We start from the raw sequence: 18,885 nt of genomic DNA, 5'->3' as shown, positions 1-18,885 counted from the left end.
TTTGCAAACTCATCAACTGAAGTATTAATATCATTGCAGCTCCTTTTCTTTAGCTCTTCCTTTCTCCATAAATCCCCGGTGGAAACACTAATCACATTTTCCAAAGGAAGATAGCAGTTCGGCTGTTGCTGGTCTTCTGTATCTTTCTCACAAGTGTGAAATTGGATGCCTGTGAGTTCTGCTCCGTAAGGATCAAAGTCCTTTTCGCCAGATGAGTGCACAAGGTTATTGTGACAGACCTCTGAGCTGAGGACCAGCCAGGTTATACCTAGCAAGTGACAGGGACCGAAGTGTCACAGCTCCAGCTAAGTAGTTGAGAGTATTCGGAATAACTGTATGATGAAAACTGCTGGTGGTCTTAAAAATTACCACTGCGTTACCTGTTTACACCCAGGGAGATTGGTATATGACAGAGAACAGTGCTTAACTCTTCTTTTTCTCTTAACCCTTCCTTTTCTTAAAACACTAAATTCTGAGAAGGTAAATCCTGGAAATAGCCTTCAACCCTACGCACTCAGTGGTCTGAAGTCATCAATCGCTGGCTTTGATTATTGATTTAGGGAGAGACCAGAGGTACATTTCAGGGATTTTCATTCCGCATGTGTACATTGCAGACTGTTAGTTGCAGCGCTCTAATCTTTTGCTCTCCTCAAGGTCACATGAACCTCTGACCACTAACATGTGCATGGACCCTTTCATCAGTGGATGAAAATAAAACTCTGCACATAGCATTCAAAAGGAACGATACCTGCATTTGCGCACCTTCCTGCCCTGGCTGTACCTTAAGGTGGCATCTACGCTCTGTTTCTGTCCATCCCCTTCGACAATTTTCCTGACATACTTCACTGCTTTGAAGGCTCTCATTTCAGACTCAAACAGAAGAGCCAGACTATTACTGAGAAACCAAGTGCTATAAAGGGAAATAGAATGAAACAGAACAATGATTTGTGTGCCCCGGTGCCTGGTCTCTGACAGCAGACAATGCTGGATGCTTCACAGAGAAGCTGTAATAATTTCCCTGTCCCCAGCCCATACAAAACATGCAGGTAAGCCACTTCATGTCATATCATGCAGTTGACTTCTCTTCCTGACTGCTGATGACAGTGAAGAAACAGGAGTGTTCTAGTAGCACACGGTAGTGACACAGAATTGTCTGTTAACTTTGTGCTTTCTAAACTTTCTTCCCTTTAAGTCTAATGCAATTTTTATTTTCTTAAAAAAAAAAAAATATAATTGTAACATTCCACTGTAATACCTGAAATAAGAAGCAGAGTTGGGAACAGAACCATGGAATCCTGTTCTCAATAGCAGGGTGAACACCTCGTTTACCTTGGTAAGGGAAAACAAGTTCTGTCTGAATCTTTTTGACAAACAGCAACACCAAGTTCTCCAGCTATACTCCATTAGAAGTAATTTGTCCTTTTTTAAAAGAATTTGCATCAGACTAGACAAACTCATACAAAGACATAATGCTCTGGTATAAAAATAGATTTAAGACAAGTATAATGCAATAAATGGACATGAGTGTGAATTCCATTTATAACTGTGGATACTGTGACTGCTCTGCTGTAGAGGGTTCTGTGTATCGCTGTTAATGTAGGCAGGACTCAGACCTGACAGATACTGACAGCAAAGTATCACGGCGTGGAGATCAAGTAAATGCTCTAGAGATAGTGCTTGAGACATCTTTGTCAACTTATCATCAACGTTAAGTGCAGACCAAAACAAATAGTTGTTTCTGCCTAATTGGCTGGATATCACATTAATTGCACTATTTAGTAAGTCATTATCAGTGAACACTGGAAGACATTGTAATATATTTATTTGCTGCATAAACAGGAAACAAATCTTCTATTTAATACACAAATATGTTGCACCTTATCTCTTGTTTCAGAAGGGATTTTTTTAACTAAGACTCTGGCTGATATGAGCAGTCTCTTAAATTGAAAAATTGCAATTGATTCTCCCACAACTTTGATACAAGTCTTATCAGCATGCAGAAGTGACAAAACCATATCTCTTCTCCAAGACAGTGTAAGCATTAGCTGAACAGCAAAAGAAACTTCATTTTGTATCTCAGAAATGAAAATAATAGCTAAAAAGCTTTGTCCTTTATTGAAAGCGTGGGTGTAGACATAGGGGTTGATGTTATACTCAGGTTTACCCCTACTTATCAGCAAGGCTACATCATCTTTTCATTGCTGTTCTGACTTAAACTAGTGCGGTAGTTCTCAAAGTGTGAAATGCGTGAAAGAAAAGGGAATGTAGAGGAACAGCTAACTATGAAGATAAGAATATTTGTTGTGTCAAGCCACTGTGTATTGTTAATAATGAATTACTTTAGCTCAGGTCTGGAGCCAAGATTTGTTGTCTTCAGATGCTCATTAAATCTTGGTGGTGGTGTTATAATTTGTGATACTGCCTAAGAGTTTCATTACTCAACACGCTGACTGCAAACTCAGAACCAAAACGTGGTTTTAACCTCAAAAGAACTTACAGTAAGTATAAGCCAGCTGACAACAGTTGGATACAGACGTGAGATAAGAGGAAAACTGGATGATGCTCAAAAAATGCAACTGATTAACTGTTTTCAAGAGTCCTGGAGAGAAAGGATTCTTTTGAAATGAAATAGGAACTTCCTGAATGAGGAATGGAGATAAGTGAAATACCCAAGTTCACACCATGCATCTGTGACAGATTCAGGACGTGAAGCCAGCTCTTAATTTCCCAGTTCCATCAATAATAAAAGATGCTGCTGCTTCTGAGGAGTGCACCCAAACACAAAGAACTGGCAGAAACCCTTTGCTGTTGATAACCCACCAAGGAATTAACAATGTAATAGTCCTTGTAATTGCAGCACTGTGGCCTTTCCCGTATTTTGCCTCCAATTAAAGGAGTTATCTAAAGCTCAGGACTTTATGCAAAGCTGTCTGGGACTATGTGCTGTGCTGTTTGCATGTATGTGCCTCATGCTGATGGCACCAAATCCATTAATATAAAGTGGATAAGAGCACCTTGAACGTGAAAGGGGCTCTATAAATCCAACTTATTCAACTTACATTCTCTCTAGCAGCAAACACTCTCAAATAGATGAGTATTTTATAAATATATAAAGGAAATGTACTAAATGTATCTAGGGATGAGAGACTAGAGACACTAACCTTTAAGGGAGTTGGAAAAAATGAACTCTGTGAAATCTCTCCCCTTAATCATTCATTTCTAAGCTAGTCAGCCAGTCAGAGATTCCTTTCTAAAGCCTTCTGCATTTCTCAAAATAGTTCTTGTAAAGGAAAAGGGAAGGGATAGGGCTGGAAAATCTTAACTGTATGGTCCAGGACAAAATGTTTTCTGCTCCCAGTTTGCTTTCTGAAGATGATAGACAGGTAGGCTGCAGAGTTGGTGTTTGCTGACTGGATTAAATCATACTGTATGTGAGGCAGTGCAGTCCAGTGGTCGTAGACTTGCTAGCAAGCAAAGTCAAATAATCTGAGTCTTTTTGATTTTCTTTTTCCAGTTTTACCACCAATGTCAAGTGTTGGTGACCACAGTGAGAACACTTCAGTGTAGCTCTGCTTGACCTCTTCCTCTCTCATTTCTCCTTCCCGGCTCCACAAAGGGATTGGAACCTGGCACTTTGAACGTGTGGTTTCAACATCCCACTGTGCTATAGTTTCCCTCTTTTATCTGAAAGGACTCATTCAATCTCTGGGTGAGGAGTTTGAGAGATACTAGCACTTCTGTCTCTCAGTATGCAAAGATAAATACATTAAAGACTCTAAGTATGCAGATTGCTGTGGTAATGAGACCATGTAAAACCTTGGAAAGAAAGAGATACAGTCCTAAAACAGGTGAAAACCTCTTACAGATTAGACAGTGATAGCAAAGAGTTAAGCCTAGTTATTTCACTAAACACAAGTCAGTTGTTTATTCTGACAGTCCCTTTGCACCCCATCTTTTATATTTTCCTTTGAATTCAAAGTCGTAACTGCCCACCCACACGAACGTCTTTCGAACAGCCCACTTCCCTGTAATCAGGTACAGGAGTCCTCTAAATAAATGTAACTTGTTACTTTAACCACTTACTCCAATAAGCCCACACAGGGCCTAGGCTACCAGTATTTTTTACAGAAAGGAAATTGTGAAGAGAAAAGCCCATAATCATATTTGCTCCTTGCTTGTGCGTTTTTATTGAGCTACAGGCACAATCTTGCCTAATTAAGCCCCTTTGTTGTTTTTCATCATTTTTGCTCTAGGCCTGTAGGTACACGTACTAGTGGTTTAATTATTAAAGGAGATCAGTGGGTAGGATTTGTGATATAGCTGGGCGGAAACTTTGTGAATGATAATATATAATACTGTTTAATAATCCATATGTGATGGGAAACTGCTTGAAAGTGCAAGACTCTCCAGGTCAGCTACAAACAGTTGAATTTAGCAGCTTTTAAAATGTATGGTAGCAAATCTTCAGAAGAAAGGGCTTGGAATATAGGAGCCAACATCTAAGATCTGTCAGTCTGAAACATTTTTACATTACATTTAGGTTTAAACTTAATTCCAGCTAAAATGTATAACAGTGCCTTCTTTGTCTTTTAAAAGAAAATAGTAAGGCCCATGTCTTAATTATCTAAGATGGGCTCTAACTGTATTGAGGGAAATTTATGTGAGATCTCTCTTTCCCACTTAAAATTCCACAACTGCACTTACACTTGAGCGGAGTTATTCTCACAGAATGGAATTGCTTCAATTCATCCAAATCTGGATCACTTTTCCTCTCTTTATAAAGGAAGAGAAAATATAACTCAAAGCGACATTGTATTAATGGTGGATCACGTCAGCTAATAAATAGTCAGTGCTTTACATGCCGCATTTAGGGTTCTTCCTTTTATTTAAATAGCAGCACAACTTGACACTTGTGTGTTAAATCTTCTCTAGTAGACACTGTGGGCAATGAATTAAGTGTGAAAATCAGAATAGCATTCTGGAAAGAAAAGGAACTTGTCAAACTCATTTCTGACAAGTGCCTGGATGAGGATCGTGGCAGTTTGCATGTAGAAGTTGTGCTGGATAGCAAACTGCACGGGCCATCAAATTCAAGGACTAAAATGGAAATGAACTTGCAATTTTTTTGCAAAACACCCTTCCAGTGCAATAAGTATTATTTTTACCTTAATTATTACCATCTTTGTTATTTAATACCCTTTGTGAAGAAGAACATTTCCTTTTAGCTCTGTTATTCTAAAAGGTATTTAGTGTTTCATTCCATCATGCAAAATTCAGGCTTTACAACTGTAAAATTCCAAAATGTTTTACAAGTGGCCCTGATCTGGCAAAGACCTACCCATCTGTTTACTTGAATAATAATAAGCATTTATATTCCAATAGTGCCCTTTATCTCGCTTGGTCTTTACATAGAACCATCTGCTTCAAATTGACTGTCTTTCAGACTGAGCTTGCCAAAAGCCCTGACCTTGTAATCTCATCTATGCCTTTGACCTTGCAGAGCTTCTCTGAATGAAGGATTAGGGTCTGCCACATGCAAGGCAGCTTGTGAAAGCAGGGTTTAACATCGCAGGTTTGTAACTGGAGTTAATGAAGTTTTTCCTGAATATGAGTAGAATTTCTGATTTATTTTGCAGTAAGACAAAGCAAGAGACAGAAATGCAAGTTCGCCTGCTTTCAGCCTGCTTTCAGTGCTGAAAGTCACTTCTTGGAAAACTACAGCAGTAAGGTAAATCTCTGGCTGTTAGCCTGGGCTGTTTATTCTACCCGCTGATTTTTACCTCTTTTTCCAAAAGAGTAAATGCATTATATGAGGCTTAGCAAAGCAAGTAAAGGTACCACCACACAAGGGAGTACTTCCAACAAGCTGGATCCCAAGCAAGCAAGAACATTGCCCACTGAGGCATGTGTTCAATGGTAAATTAATTGTATTTGTGAATTGCCTCCTATTTACTGTAAGGCTTTCAAGAGAGATCTTTCTTCAGCTAAATTACATTATCACAATAAAGTTAAAAGGAGCATGATTTCTTCAACCAAACCTACTTAATCATCAAGCACCCCAGTTGCTTTGAAGTGTTGCTGCAACCCTAACTAATAGAAGATACTCTCAGACTTACCAACGTGTGGCCTTGCCTTTCATAGAAACATTACTGATGAAGTGAGCAGCATGCAGAGAGCACCTGTGGAATATGAATGCATTAAATCTGCTTGGTCTTTCCAGATTGAGCCTTACTCTTCTGTGTCTTGATGCCTCTTTGCTCTAGCAGCATGAAGAACTAGCTTACTTTGGAGGATTTGAAATTATTTCCTTCTCCCCTGTATCCCTATCTTGCATTCCTTTTCTTAATCCTGTGTTCTTGTCCATTTGCTGGAGAGAGAAATAGAGGATTTTCGCTGTTTCTTAGATACATTCAGTGACTAAGTTCTCAGAAGAGTCATTCAAACTTTTTAACAACAAACTCTAATTTCTTATTTAATATTGGAAGCTACAAGAATGAGAGACATAAAACTCCAAACTTCTATCTTGAGGTCAAACCATGCAATCAGCCTAATTTTCATGTGATCACCACTTAGGACCATAAGCCTCATGTTTTGGTCTTGCTTTGAGCAGGGGATTGGAAAAGGTTACCTCCAGAGGTCCTTCCCAAACTAAATTATTGAAAGGGTCTACGATTGTGGTCTGTCAGATGGTGCTTTTAAAACCTATAGCAGGCCCTTTGACTCTGCAGCTGAGAGATGCAGAAACTAGGGGCGAATATTTAACTGCAGTCTCTTTTATTGACCTGGTTGCAGTTACGCTTTAAATTAACAACAAATTCTCTTAATTGTGTTTTTGGCATATATTCTGTGATAAATTATTCTCATACTTTATAGCTCCTTAAATTATTTTTTGTAGCGCTGTTTGCAAACCCAAAGAATGTGATGCCTGAAAAAATAGACAATGGAAGAGATATTATAAACTGCAATTCCATGTAATTGCTGTTTTGTAAGTATTCATGGGGGAAAGAAAAGGCTTTCTTATTCTTTCGAATTTGACATTCAATGTGTAAATGTTTGTAAATCTGTCTTTTTCTTTTCTAATATTTTGTTTGTTTGTTTGCCCTTAATCACACACCGAGAATGTTTGCAGGCTGTTATGCATATGACAACCAGGGTATGCAACACTCAGGAACTGCTCAGAATCACTCCCATGATAACACTGTGTCTTTCTGACTTGTGGTGAAGCTTGGAGAAAACTTAGAATAATTCCTGTTGGGCAGTTGATTGCTCTCATGCTTTTTAAAACTCAGTGTTTGTATTTGCAGTTTTCTGTTCTTCAGAAAATCATAGACGCAGGTTGCCTATGGCTCAATTCTACCCTTAGAAACCATGAGCAACATGGCATGGTTAGTTGTTCCTATCCAAAATTTGACAGGACTTCTAAATGAAGAAGTTATAATGACCTTCCTTTGATATTGGGGGTTTTAGGGTAGAAAGAATAATCAATTAGGTTCTCAGTCGTTCCCTATAGGTAAAAGAGAGAATCCCTGAAAGTCAATGGAGTAAATCTGAAGTGTTTTTCATTTTACGTTGTGGCATCCTGTGTCATCCCTTACAACAATGAATGTGTTAAATGTTACCTCTTCAGGACAGTGACACAATTATTTTTCAGTGGTGCAGAAGACATGAAGAATGATGAATCTATTCTAAATATTTCGGGCTGCTATTTCAAGTGGTTTGGTGTGGCAGAGGCATGCCTAGCTATGATAAAAACAAATGGCACAAGCAATAGGTGATACAGGTATATAAGAAAGAATAGCTGGCAAACTGTAGCAAATAATCTCCCTTTCTGATAATCTGAAGATGTTAGAAAGCTTTCTAATGCCTTTGCCCTTTACGTTTTCCTAGCATGTTTCTCGGACTTCCTCTGGAATGTATTATGCTCCTTGTAATTAGTGCCTGTCTTCTGCTGGGAAAACAGAAAGCTAAGGAAGGAGGGGGGAGCCCTTGAGATGATGTCTAAGTAATAAGTTCTCAGTTTTTTATTGAGAATCCAGCATTTCTGTTAAGTAATTTCCCCAAGCAACTGGGATTTACTCAGTGTTCCTAGTTATAATTAAATGATAAATCTCAGCATGGACAACATCCAATACAGAGTAAGTCAGTTCTGCTGAAGTGGAGTAGAGCCCAAGATACATTTAACTAGGAAAATAATCCAGCTTGGGAAGGCTGTGTTCTCCTCTCAGAGCCCAGACAAAAGGCAAACATCACTGCTTAGTAACCCGAGAGCTGTTTGGCAAGTAGAGAGTATCAGCCATATTCTGCAATATGCAATTTTCTATGAAACACATTTATAAAAGGGTTTAATATTTCATCATCAACATGAGTTGTTTTTACAGGGCTCTTCATTGTTGTTGCTACTTGCAAGAAGAATCCATACTAAAAGAGTATGTTGATTAGTGAAGAAATATTACATTGTAGGTATATATGGCTTTACACATTTTCCTAAACCATTAAAACACTTCAGACGTCAGTCAGTTGGCCTTTATAAAATATTTTTGTTAAAAAGTTTACAAGGCTGGGCCCAAACAGGCACTGCAAGTGAGCGCAGGTGTTGTCTGCTTCTCTGTACATCAACAGGTTCAGCTGAAACCAAGTGGCTTGCCAGTGCCCTGTCTGCTTTAGTCTTTGGATCTACGTTAGTCTAGACTAAAGCTGACCTTATGAAGAATGATCTCTTACTGACTCTATAACGGAGACTAGAATGTCCTTATTATGGCCAGTGTCTCTTTTATCATTAGTGAAAGCACCCTAGGTCATTAAGCATTCAAAGCAATCAGGAGGTTAAATCATACAGAACAAACACCAGTAGCTAATGTGTATGCAATATAATACAGCAGAGGAAGTATCTCTTGTGGGCAGAGAGTGGCAGGACTAGTAATTTTGTGAATTGTATCATTAATAAAATATATTTTATTCTATTTGATGCTGACTTTGGAAGGTTCCTGTATGATTATTACATTTTTAAGCATCAGAATTTTTTTTTTCTAAAGGCTTTACTGGAGGCTAAATTGAGATCTAATACAAAATTCAAAGAGGTTCTGCGGAAATGCCATTAAAATTTTAACTTTATGTTCTTTCAGGGGTTTAAAAGTTATAGAGGCAAAGCTGTACAAGCCAAAAGGAATTTAACTATAAGATTCCTGTGTTCTGTAATAGGTAGAATGTCCAACTTGACATGGATTCTTTGTTGGATTATGTGTTCTGAATATTTGGGGTTTCTTTCTTAGTAAATGGTTGTGTTCGCTAAGGGGTTTTCAGCGCTTGATCTTTTCAAGTGTTTTTCACTATGAAATTTCAAGCCTTTCTGTCCTGTTAAATTAAAATTAGACAGAGATTTCTAAATCAATGATATAATGATATTGCTCTTCAGAGCTTGCCTGTGCAGTTCTGGCTGTGAGACACTCCCATCTGAAAGGAGCCCAGAAGGTGATTAGCCTTGATTGCTTTTATCCAGGACCCATTGCTTTGTTGTTCACTGTCACCTTGCAGTTGTTGCTCATTGGTCTCTGACCATAGTCCGTGTGTAGACTGTGTGACCCAGTAGCGCTGCTCCGAGTGTTGGCCTGACTCTTGCCCAGCTGGAACCTCAGTATCTACCAACCACCCCTGCACCTTGGTTCAACAGCCAGGGTGCTTGGTGGTGGGACTGTAACGGAGCTGGAGCATCCCCTGACCACGTCCCCATCGCAACAGTATATTTGTCAGTAAATGATTCATTTGACCGAGCTAATAGGTGACAAATTGAAACATTCAGAACATCCCCAAAAGACATGATTTTGCTGCTTGCTGTGAAGAATTTACCTCTTGGTAAATGTAACTGTTTGGGATATATGAGAAACAAGTCCATCGCTGACTCCATATGATATATAAATGTCTTCATGGGTTTAATGAGTGTTACCTCCTATGATGGTTTTAATTTACAATCCAGAGTTATAAAACCCTAGGAAAAATGTCTTTTGCAGGCTGCTAAGCATTAGCATTCTTATATAATATTTTTAATATGCTACAGACACTCATGGCAATTAAAATGCCTGCTGATGTCAGAAGCATCTCCTGTGGCACTTTTGCTTTATACTATCCAGGAAAAAAAATCCCAAGTTCACATGCCTCTCTGAAATTATTCTACACTGGTTTTAATTTTGGTGACAGCTACTGAAAAATTTATGAATAAGCTTGTCTGCTATCAAAAGCTGCCTCATGGAACTTTACTATATTGATACTCCATCATGATAGGGAAATATGTATCATCTCATTTACTTTTGGAGAATGTGTCTGCAGGAAGTCAGGCATAGTTAATGATTCCAAATAGGCAGCTCTAAAAAAGCATAGACTGTATTTATCTCTGCTGTGGACCCAGAACAAGTAGCAGTACTACAAATCCCCTGCCTTCCCTCTCCATCCAAAATTCCTTATTAACCCTGCCAACATATCTCAGGTTTGAGCAGGGGGGGATGTTACCAGTGTTGAGGGCATAGTTACTATTTATATGAGCGCAGAGTCATCAGCGGGATTGGATCTTTCCAGCCGCTGGAGATGAGGCTGTCCCTTCTGTGATGAGTATTGCATTGCGCTCTGGCAGAGACTCTGAACACGGGAGTCCCCATAGTCTGTACGGAAACGGTGCTCTTAGTGCCTGAGCTCTCTCAGAACAGCCCCGTGTGCTGGTCTGTGCCGTGCGTGCGCCTCAAATTAGATGGGGAGGAATCTCTCCAGCATGACCTCTTTAACAGAGGCATCTCGAATAGCAGCCTGGCTATGAAAGTGTGTTCTACTGTGGTTCCAGGGCTTTGGTGTTCTTAGAGGAACCGGGCAAAAGATTTGTTTTCACCAGATTATTTATAAATGGGAAGCAAATGTACTAAAATAAAAGGCAGTGGAAAGTAATGCAGTACTTTTCTAGTCAACTGACTCTGACAAACAAATTGGCCAGCAGCACTTCATTAAGCAGATCACCTTGCGTAGCACACACTGCTGTAAAAGCAAGTTTTGCCAGAAGTCAGTTTACTAATGAAAGATGTTTGGATAGGTTGTGTAAAGTCTCTCTGGTTTTATTTTACTTTGTTTAGGTTGAAGATGTCAAACAAAAGCACTTTATAACTCCCTGGATCATGCTGTGTGTTTTACATGGGGATATTTATTCACGCTTGTTTTATTGAATTGGGTGGGAGTCAGCACGTACAAGAAATCAGAGATAAAATAAGTGGAGTGGAAAGTGCAGACATCAGTTGAAGGGTCAGCAAGGCTGGATGTGGAGGGCAGTGCTTGGACTTTATGTCTAGTTTTTTGTTTTCTTCAGTGTATTTACACCCTTAGGAGGTTTTGGTCAGAGGAATGGAGTAGGAAAGTGATTTGTTCCTTTGAGAACAGTGGTTAGGAAAATAACCCTTTCTCCTTTAAAGTTCCTGGTTGGTATTATCTTTACTAATTGTCAGTGTGCTGGCTATATGTGTACATTCCTGTGTAACTATGAATTTAGGGACCTAAGACTGGACTTGGAAAAATTATGTGTCTGAATTCCAAAATGAAATTTTGATTTGTTTTCCTTAGCCGTTGCCCAAGCCTAGAGGTGAATACACCCTGAAGTATTCCATTTCGAGCCTTGCCAGCTATCAACCCTGGGCTCCCGTGTTGGATTTATGATGCCATTTGTAAACGTTTTCCTGTGTCTGCAGCATCCTTCCTGCACTGGAGCAATTCTGTCCAGGGGACCTGAGCAACACTTTGGATTATTCTAAAGTAGCATGGTGGAAGGGTTAAAATACCGTGAATAGGGGGGCGGAGTGGATAATCTCCCGATGGGTCATATCCATGCTGCAAAAGTAGGGGGCAGCAGGAATAGAGGCAGGGCAAGTAGGAGAGTGAAAACACCTTCATGTTCCTACTTTCCTCCCAATGCCAAACTTACCAGCTTGCAGTTCCCTTTCACTATCTGTGCACTCAAGAGTAAAATTAGGCCCCAGGAAGGATGCTGTAGTCTGCTACCTGAGCAATAGCACTGGGTTATTAACAAGAGTTTCTTGGTACCCAGCTTGGTGCTTGTTTCCCTTTTAGATATGTATAAAAAGTCAGTAATGCATATTGCTAAGCTGGGCTGGCCCTTTGAAAAAGATTTTTGATCAGAGGCACAGAACAGAAATGCTTTAAAAAGCACGAAGCCTACCTTTTTAAAGCCTTGAAAAGCTTGCTCACTCCTCATAAACACAGATTAAAGAGGTGGAAAGAGGCCAAAGGAAACAGATAAAGTAGCGAGTATTGTAAGAAGAGGAAGGAAAAAATGAACGTATAGCTGGGTATGATCCAGCTTCTAAGGATGTCTAGGCTCGAGGAATTTGGAAGGTGTAGTAAGGATATCTTTTGCTGCTGGCTTTCTGCAACAGCATTACAGAAATCATAGTGAGAAATATGTTCCTGTGAGTGCACCCATACATGTATTATCATGAATAGGAAACAAGTAAATATGCGTGTGTGTATGTGTACATGTACACATTAAAAATATTGCAAAATCCATGACTTCTTTCTGACTCCATTTGATAACACAAACTGAATTTTCTTATCACATGCGTACTTTTTACAAATTTTGTCCTACTTGCTCACACAACTGTTTCTTAAAAATGTACATGCCTTTGTTTTGACAGGGTTTAACATTCCCCAAAGGGTTATATGCATTCAAGTGTAAAAGGGAAAAAACCAGTTCCTTGCTGTAGCAAGAATGACCCAAAATGCACATCTTCACTCCAAAGCACAGTTCTTCATCTTCTGAGTGGCTAACTGTGTCAACAAGCTGTTATTATCGAAGTTTAATTGAATTATGTCTACAAGGTAAGGTGCTAGTGCATAGGGTTATTTCTAATTCTTTTGTTTTCATTTCAATGGGATGGAACAGATAGAAATCAAGTCTTTTGGGGAGAAAGGGAATGAAAGGAGAGGGCATTAGGACATGGATAGAGTGAACTCGTCTTGCTCCCCTGGTTTTATGCCTCTCTTTCATTATCACTTCATGTAGCATCACATCTGTGTTCAGTGGAAAATTAAAATCTTTCTTGCACAAAATGCTCTGGTGCAAAAGGCAATATTAGATGAGCAAAGAACTGAGTGGTGATGCATCAAGATTTAAGATTTTGCTGTATATATGTTACATTATACATTTAATATATATGCAGATACTAAAACCTGGAACTCCTGATAGCTGAATCTCTAGGCTAGTTATTTCCTGTCCTTCTCCTTAATGACATTCAACTGTTTCACTTTGTCTTCTCCTTCAACTCAAGCTAAAGGGATTCTTGAATTCTGAAGTTTTAGTTTATTAGGGAATTGTGATTTTCAGACCTTGGCAATACTTGATTTTCGGTGATTCATCTCTTTCTCGTACAACAGAATACATAGTTTGATGCTAGGTGAGGAATTAGTATCCATTCTCATGATTATAATCTTGTAATTGTGCTTTATTAAAATGAGATACTGAGCAATTAAAGACAGCCTACTCGCTGTGTTACTGAATACGTAAAGGGAAATCTCAAGATTCAGTTTGCATTTCTAGAGTCTCAGAGTTAGAAAGGGCTTCCTGCTACGTTTTTTCCTTTGAGAGTCAGTTGAAAAGTACGGCTCAAGAGGACAGTAAAAATAATTCACGTGCCTTCCATGTACAATACTAGTAACAGATGAATTTTCAGGTGACTCGTACCACTTGCGCTGGAATGATCACTGGGGTTTAGGTGTTTGCATTTGTGCCTTAAAAGATAAACTATCTGTATTGGTTCTTACTGCAAATGCAGTGATATTTATCCAGGAAAAATGTAAACTGTAATGAACTCAAGATGTGAGCTGAATTAATCTCAATTTTTATACTGCAATAACTGAGATCCTGTTCACCCAATCCCTTGCATCTATGACTGTCAATTGGGAAAAAAAAAAAAGCTACTAATTCTACCTGAAACGCAGCACTTTGGAAAGCTGAATTGATGAATATGCTGGGAGTTACTCCTGACTTTCGTTAACCTGACTTTGATGACGGTTTTCCATTGTCTGAATTTGTTGGTATTTTTGTTTGTTAGCTTTGCACCGAAATAAGAAATGGGTGTTTAGTTCCACAGAAATCAGTGGAGCCTCCTCTGATTTATACTGACATCAGTACTGTGCTCACCACATGGCTGTGTTTAACCCTGCTTGGGGTTTGTGCTCTCTTAACTTACCAGAATAACTACATTTAGTGAAGGGCTTACTGTTTCATTTAAGAGTCTTAAATGAAACACATGGTGCTTGCTGGGAGTGTGAATGAGCAGGGCACACTTTATCTCCTGCGTTGTGAGAGTGCCAGAATGCTAGGCTATTTTGGGAGGAGGTAGCAGACAGAATTAATGTGGTCTCTGACGGAAATCAGTCCAGGGTTTTCCTATTATTTATTCTACGGATGAGGATAAGGGTCTCTGTCTTTAAAACTGTCACACCCTTTTCAGCTATTCATATTGAGAGATGCCTTAGCAGTCACAAGATGGATTTCATGAAAATTGGACGTCATCTCCTTCACTAAATAGCCAACTGGTGCAGAGCGCCTCAGTGAGTTGGTGAATTTCCCTCCAGAGAGGGTTTCATTTAAATTAGTGGATAAAATTGATACTTTTTCAGAACATCTGTTCCTGCTTCTAGACTCTTGATGGTGATGGTAATAATATCAAGTGCAACTACCCATTTTTTTCTCACTCATGTTTTCTAAATCTTGGCTGTTGATATTGCTTAGCATTGTTAGTCGGTCTCTCTGCTTTTCTCCCTTTTATGGGCTTGCCTTTTTAGACATAATTAGACTTTGTTTATGTAGATATTTTGTAAGCAGCTGTGTCAGTTGTTTTGGTAAGTTCAGGACTTTGTGTTGTGGTCGGCTTCTAATGTTCATTAAAATCCTAAATCAGACCGACCAAAGGAAAATAGCATAAAAGCCAATTAAAAGCCAGCCCACATCCATGTCTAGGTAAACAAAAAGTAGGATAAGAACCAGATTAGAAGCCTCCAATGACTGATAGGCAGCATTTCTGCTGAGTCACTGCCAAAAAGTTCATTTATAAATAATATTAAACAAAATGTGCACTTGATGGCATCTAACTTCTAATCTTTGGTCATGATGAAAACTGACCTTTTATTTCTGCTCCTTGCCTTCTGATCCATAGCCATCTTGAATGACAGTGCCCTGCCTCTCACACATTAAGTTCTTAGCTTCCTGAATAGCTTCCTCAGAAATAGTTTGATGAATTTTATATTTAAAAGAATTCAAAAGCTACATTTTAAAGGTTATTTTTTGACGCTAAGTTGCATCTGAGATTTATAAAAAAATGGTTGGGAGATTTTGCCTCTCATTCTGCAATATTTAAGTTGACACCTAATGATGTCTAATACTAGATAAGTTGAGGACAGCTGGAGGAGCAGGAAAGCTGGTGGGGGACTGTTGACAAGGGCAGGAAGTGACAGGACAAGAGGGAATGGCCTGAAGCTGAAGGAGGGGAGATTTAGATGAGATATTAGGAAGAAATCCAGTTGAGTTCACGTACGGACATTGGTTCTTCAGTTTGGCATCCTTCAGCATAGGATCTGTAAAGACCACAAAAGGCGATTAAAAGATAAACTGGAAATGAGTTTTCTGAAGCGTACAGCTAGACGACAACTAGACTTTAAGTGCCAAAACTGCTAAGAACTTGTTTTTCGCAGGGAGGGTGCACAGTTGTAATATTGATGCCACTTTAAAAAACATTGGTTTAAACCTTTGTGTGTGTGCACGTACAAATGAAAATAACTTGTTATTGCTACAATCAATTATTTTGCAAGAAAAAAGATTAATTTATTTTCCTTGTGTTTTTGATACTAGCTTTTCAGCCAGTTCTAAATGTTCTAAAAATGCACCAGCGTCATATCCCCTCATTCAACAACATCAGCGCTAGCGACTCTGACAGCCCTGCCGAAGGCCTCTAGCGTTTCTAACACTGTTGGTTCGGCTCTGAACAAACTGGTGGAGTGATAGAGGCAGAAATAAGGGAGTCAGCAGGTTATCTGGATTAGGGTTTGCAGTGCTGGAGCAGCTGCGGTCTGAGTTTGTGTTTTCAGTAGAGAAATTAAGACTGCTTGTAAATAAGTCTGCTGTAGGATTCTTGTGCATAAACACAGTAGATACGCGCTGCTGCCAGCGTGTGTTCAGTCCCTTGAACTCACAGAAGTTAGTGGGAATCAGCAGCAAAGGTATTCCTTAGTTTTCCCATTTCAAAACAAGGCTTGCTGCAATCAAGTAGAGCATAAACATTCTTTGATGCAGTGATTGTGGACATGCATCCCCCTCAGGAAATGATGGGGGTTTATTCATTAACTGTCCGAAATGTTATGACTTGTGAAGTTAGGTTTGGACTCTTGTTTCATTTTGTTTTGGAATACATGTCTCCCCCTAACTTGTTTATTACTGTCCTCAGAAGGTGAAATCAAAAGGAAAGCAAGCCTTTTTTTAAAGAACATTGTCTGCTCCAGAGCCCTTGGTTTGTGGGATGTTTATTATGCTTTCTCTTAGTAGGCAGTCTTTTTAAAAATCTGAAGAAAATGCTCAATTTTTTACTTTCTCATGACCTTTTTTCTTTCTTCAAACATGTTTATCAGAGGGATTTTTTCACGGGGTGTACAATAAAATTCTATTCACGGATATGCCTTTTTAAATTAACTTTTTCTATATTCACCTTGTCCAATAATCTTAGGTTTTCATCACTTCTGTGTATTAAAATATGCCAAAAAGCTTCAGTAGAGTCCCTCAATGTTATGCATTATGTGCACTTACAGTTAAAGTGTATACCAAATAGTTAAAATAGGTAAGTCAAAGGATGATGGGTATAGTTTCATGAGCCTTCATTTTATAGGTGATGGCAGAGCGACAGCAAGAGAGCAAGGGAATATCAGCATACCTGTCTGTAACTCTGCACTGCACAAAGAGCAAAAAAGTTTGTACCTACCTCAAAAAGCAATTTGTCCTTTGACTTTTGTGTCTACTGCTCTGAGCAGTTGAGATCAGTTTGGATGCTTGAAGAAAGCCGTGTTGTATGGGGATCTCCATTCCTGGTTTAAGAAATGAGAAATCAAAGGGACTTCTCCTTAAGTTTATCCACGCTCCTGTTTATAGCAAGCACATTACCTCAGCTGATGATGCAGTGAGGGTGGTTAATTGCTTTTCTTATCCTTAAGACAGATACTGTGTAGGTTCCTACTGTTGTTTTGTGTACCCCTGAAAGAACTGCTGATAGTTCTGAAATGTCTTCATGAGAAAAAGCAAATTTATCCTTAAAATTGCAGTCCAGTATGCTTTCTGTCAATAAACAGTCTTGCAATGACATGTTGGATATGCTTATTAAAATGATCCTGATATTTAATATTAAAGGCATTATATTTAAACAGGAGCACTTGCAGTCACATAAAACCATGTTAAAAGGCCTATGGGCCTTCACATTTCTTGGCATAAACAACTGTCAAGGCAATAGTAAGTTTTCCTCCGTTTCTAGTTACTCCATAGTAGCTCCCCAGGATGCTTTAAAATGTCTGGTACACACCTTTCCTGGAAAAAGGAAATGGGATGAATTGTATCATGAGCTCAGTCCAAAGCAGCAGTTCCTCTGTTCCTCTGCGCAAAAACGGCTTGACATTAGGTGTTGCCAAAAAAGTTGCCAAGGCAGTCCTTCTGAATTTGAGGACTGCTTGCTGCAGTGGGAAGAATTTATTGGCCATTTAACAGCTGTGTGTAGTGCACTCAAAGGATGAATAAACAGTAATGAATTGGAGCAGCTTATGCTTTATTTATTTGTTTTTGATAGTGGAATTGGTAAGTAGTTTGGAATTATCTGGGCTGCTTCTGGTCCTTGCAGTGGGTAATTATCTCCTAGGCTTCCTATAGTTTGTACAGTACTCTGTCCATCTGCATTTCACCTGGGGAAATCCACGCTATGAGCTAAGAACAGCTTTGCTAGCTTTGGTGGGGGGGGGGGGGGGGGGGGGATAAAGTCTTGATATTTTCGGAGCAGAGCTGGCAGATTGTCGTTGTTGTTGAGCTCCTTGTTTTACTGCTGTCTTGCGCTAGTGACACAATGTTCCACGGTTAGGAAATGTCAGCTTCATGGATGAGCCATCCAGTGAGAATATCAGTTCTCTCAACAGGATGAGATCCTGGCTGAAACGAGCAACTGCCTGCATGCAAATCTCTATCCTGGAGTCAGTTAGTTAAAGAGTTGGAGGAAATATCATACTGCCTTCTTCTCTCTGTTAACTCTTTATTTCCATCTTTTAAAACACAATTCTCTATAGGTGTTGTTACTGATATACACGTAAATCCTTATCTTACTTAGCTTTCTAAACCAGGTGCACACATGCCAACTGCAACAGCAAAAGCAGATGGTATAAGTTGCTGAGGTCCCCTGATACTTCTTGGAAGAGGAGATACTATTCTGAATATCCTGGCTAATTATACCATATGCAATAGCATTTTATCTGCCTGTGTTTTCCCTTTTTTTTGTTTGAGGAAGCTGTGTATTTTTTTAAGACTTCTTCTAAATGAAGGGTGACTTGTGTTTTTAGAGCTGAGCACAAGCAGAATTCTCACCTTTCCATAGCAGTTGAAGTTTAATATGCAGAAATGCTTGATGCTTGGGTAGATAGTAAGCTTTTATTGAAGATTTTGATAAAAAGTGTGTGTTTAAACACACTGGCTGAAATGTAGAGGTGTTTCTCTATTGGAAATTCAGTTTCAATATTTGTATAAAATAAAATTAAGTATTATTTAGGGGAAGCATAAGAGAAAATTAGAAAATATACCTTCTTTAGCTTGTTTATGTTTTCTCT

At 39.0% G+C, this 18,885-nt stretch overlaps 1 protein-coding gene across 1 annotated transcript in view; it reads left to right on the top strand.

Moving 5' to 3' along the window:
- The window catches only part of UNC5D (unc-5 netrin receptor D), a 229,631-nt gene that overhangs the window by 27,829 nt on the left and 182,917 nt on the right, over nucleotides 1-18,885 (top strand). The window contains exon 2 of the mRNA XM_075736593.1: nucleotides 5,637-5,728. The gene's annotated coding sequence lies outside the window, so the exon portion shown is untranslated. The remainder of the gene's footprint in view (nucleotides 1-5,636; nucleotides 5,729-18,885) is intronic.

This window comes from Balearica regulorum, chromosome 27, assembly GCF_011004875.1.
Source record: "Balearica regulorum gibbericeps isolate bBalReg1 chromosome 27, bBalReg1.pri, whole genome shotgun sequence".
NCBI classification, from domain to species: Eukaryota; Metazoa; Chordata; class Aves; order Gruiformes; family Gruidae; genus Balearica; species Balearica regulorum.
The sequence above is the reverse complement of the archived record's forward strand: the minus strand, read 5'-3'. Positions and strand labels throughout refer to the sequence as shown.